Below are 3,408 nucleotides of genomic sequence, written 5' to 3'. Positions count from 1 at the left end.
TTTTTGTGAAAAGTGGGGACATCCCATAGGCGTAATGGTTTTTCTACTGTACAGACCGTATATTCTATTGCCCTACACCAACCCTACCCCTTACAGGAAACTTTGTGCTATTTCAGATTTTCAATACACTCCATTCTGTGTGATTTATAAGCGTTTTGAAAAGTGGGGACATGGGGTAATGTCCTGAAAAGTCACCTTCTCCTTGTAATACCTATGTTATACCTTTGTCATTATACAAATTTATGTCCTCATTTGTCACAAAAACGCGCGCACACACACACACACACACACACACACACACACACACGCACACTTCACAGATATTTTTGAGGCACAGCAATCTACATACATTTATAAGAATCTCCTAAACAAACAACTGGATTTAAGAAAGTATAACAAAATTTTTTTTTTTTTCCATCAGGTAATGTTCAGGTGGATTCTTAAGTGCATTACCCATTAGGGAGGTTTAAGATGAATGTGGATGCCTGCGTATGAATGAGGGCGCAATAAATAACTCTCTCTGGCTACCTAGAGGTAAACGACTCAGTCCTGGTGAGCACTGAGATTAAGAAACAAAAGTAGCAGGACAAAGGACAATCCTTTTTCAAAGATTCAAACAGGTCGGTCTAATTGCCATTTAATTGCAGATAATTGATACATTTATACCTGTGCATTTATACCTTCAGTTTGTCATTCACTGTATTATCTCCATATTGTCAATGGCAAGGGCACATATACCATACCATGCATATAAGCAGTTTGTTTAAACATAGCCCTTGGATGAATAAAGTATTAAATCATAAAAAATACTTTGTGTGCAAAAGTTCATTTTTTAAAATTCAAAACAAGTGCACATTCTCATTTAGACATCTGTCCAATGCAACACAAGATAGAGGTATCTGAGAGGTAGTTTGTGCATAACCATATAACAGCAGTGAAAAATTATTACATAAAGGGGCTTTTTTTTTTGTTTTACTGACTGAACCCTTAAAGTATCCCATAATTGGTTTTTAGTTATAATAAAAATAATTTTGACAGTCTGTAAGTACGTTTTCATTTAAAGGATTTGCCACTGATGATTCAAACGCGAGTTTTGGGCAGTGTAGAGTAGTGTTTGTAGTTTGTCATTTCTCTGATCACAAATGCAGACATGGTTTTATGTTTACGCGGCGCGATGCAACACAACGCGTAAAAAGACAGTATAAGTCATTATAATCAGTAATTATGTCCCCACTGAATGCAACAAATGCCTCGTTTGTAATGGGTTTTCATGTTTTTTGTTTCGTCGCTCCGGCCGGGACAGGGCATCACAGTATGGTAGGGGCGTAACATTTCCGTCACACGCTTGAGGTATTCGGCCAATCACAACGCACTGGATAGCTGGCCAATCACAGCACACCTCACCTTTTCAGACCGATGAGCTTTGTAAAAATCGACGCGTTTCAAAAAGGCGGGGCATAGAGGAGAAACAATAATGTACAGTATGTGGAAAATAATGTTTTTTTAACTTTAAACCGCATAAACACATTTCATTACACCAAATACACAAAATAATGTTCTTTTAGCAGCATCATATGACCCCTTTAACATAGGTTTGTGAATGTACTTAAGTCTTACGAATTGCATGGTGACTAGAGGACACTGAATAGTTACAGAATATTTGCTAAAAATGCACTGCAAATGCACTGAAGTTTTCTTCAGAATAAATAAAAGTACATGTAAACTAAAATGTGACGAAAATCAGATGACAAAATTAAGGGTTCATATACTCAGAAATGTCAGAATCTGAAATCGGATTGGATTCATTCAGACTCACAGAAATTAGTGAATGTAAATACCTAGTGTGGTCTTAAATAAAAATGTATGTGTGGCACAACAGTTTGGAATGTAATCATTAAGAATTTACAATATCGTAAAATAGAGCTGAACAGGACTTGATGATGAAAGGCATGATGAAAAGCCGTGATGTCTCAGATATCACCCCACCTTGATACAATCTTTATAATGGAAAAACAACTACACTGGTAAGGTAAAGCACCATATAGCAGGTATACAAGATGAATGAGTAGCTGAAATACAGAGTTCTGGCATGAAACTCTAGATGGCGCAGTCCGATAGGTCTAACTCAATCTGACCTTATGACATCATTATCACATGGCACAGCTGATTGGTTCTCTCCTGTATCGGTAGCCAATGGGCTCGCTGCTCAACATTCAAATATATGACTAGTGCTTGCCGTAGCAGTTGCAGCTTGCTTCAGAAACCCTCCACCTTCCCCAGCTCCACCTGTATAGATCTGCTATGAGGTGATTCATCTATGCTATATGGGGGTTATTTCATGTATGTTATATTTGCAGCAGCATAGATCTGCTACGAGGTGATTCATGTATGCTATATGGGGGTTATCTCGTGTATGTTATATTTGCAGCAGCAATATTTCTTACTTGCTCACAGCAGCATGTTGTGGATGTATTGGCAGTAGCAAGTCTCGGTACTTGCTCTGCCGCAGCAGCAGCGTAGCAGATCTATTCCGCCAAGACCAAATACATTAACATTGTCATGTACATTACCATGCCAATCCCTCCGAGAGTTGTCATGACAGAACTGCATTTTTTGTTTCAGGTACATTAAGACAGCAATGTCCATGCATTGCAATTTAAAAGTTTATACATCAACAGTCACTTTTGAGATACAGCCAAAAGAATACTTTCAGGGCTCAACAGTGTTCTTTCACAGCTAATTTCTGATTCAGTAGAAAGGAAGGATGAAGCGTCCCCTTTTTTTCTGCAAGATAAGCATGATGACATAGTCTGAAGATTCCTGGTTTAGTTCTGCTATCATTTCAGACCACTTCCGTAGAACTTGTCTGCACATTTTTGAGCAGAACTAACAGTGTCCAAAAACTCCAAGTGGAGTCCTGCAGCCTCTCTGCCCCCAAAACCTCTTTGTTGATGGTATCCATTCCAATCCCAAAGCCAGCGCACTCTTGCCCAGTGTCTACCTTTTATTCCACTAATGGTGATGAAGAAAGTGAATCTTTTTACAAGTAGGCCTAAACATTTGTTCACTTTGTGCTCTTTGAGATCAAATGTTACTTAGACCTTTATTGCTATATTATATTTTTATAATTAAGACTATTTTAAGCGTCCATGTCCAGAACATGCATCAGAGTGGAAAAATAAACTTAATACATTGAATGTTTATACGTATTTAAAACACTGTGAACTTTCCTTTAGGCCTATTACATTGAACAAAGTGAATACTCTTTCAAGAAAAAGAAAAAAAAAACTGGACGAATTTGTTACAAACTCCTAATAAATAAAGAACCTGTTATTTTCTAAAAGCGCCTTTATGGCTTTTTTTCCCCTACAAGACGTCTGAGATCAACATATCCATAATAATTGTCAG

Source organism: Sinocyclocheilus anshuiensis, unplaced genomic scaffold (genome assembly GCF_001515605.1).
Source record: "Sinocyclocheilus anshuiensis isolate Anshui unplaced genomic scaffold, SAMN03320099.WGS_v1.1 scaffold773, whole genome shotgun sequence".
In the NCBI taxonomy this organism is placed as follows: Eukaryota; Metazoa; Chordata; class Actinopteri; order Cypriniformes; family Cyprinidae; genus Sinocyclocheilus; species Sinocyclocheilus anshuiensis.
The sequence above is the reverse complement of the archived record's forward strand: the minus strand, read 5'-3'. Positions refer to the sequence as shown.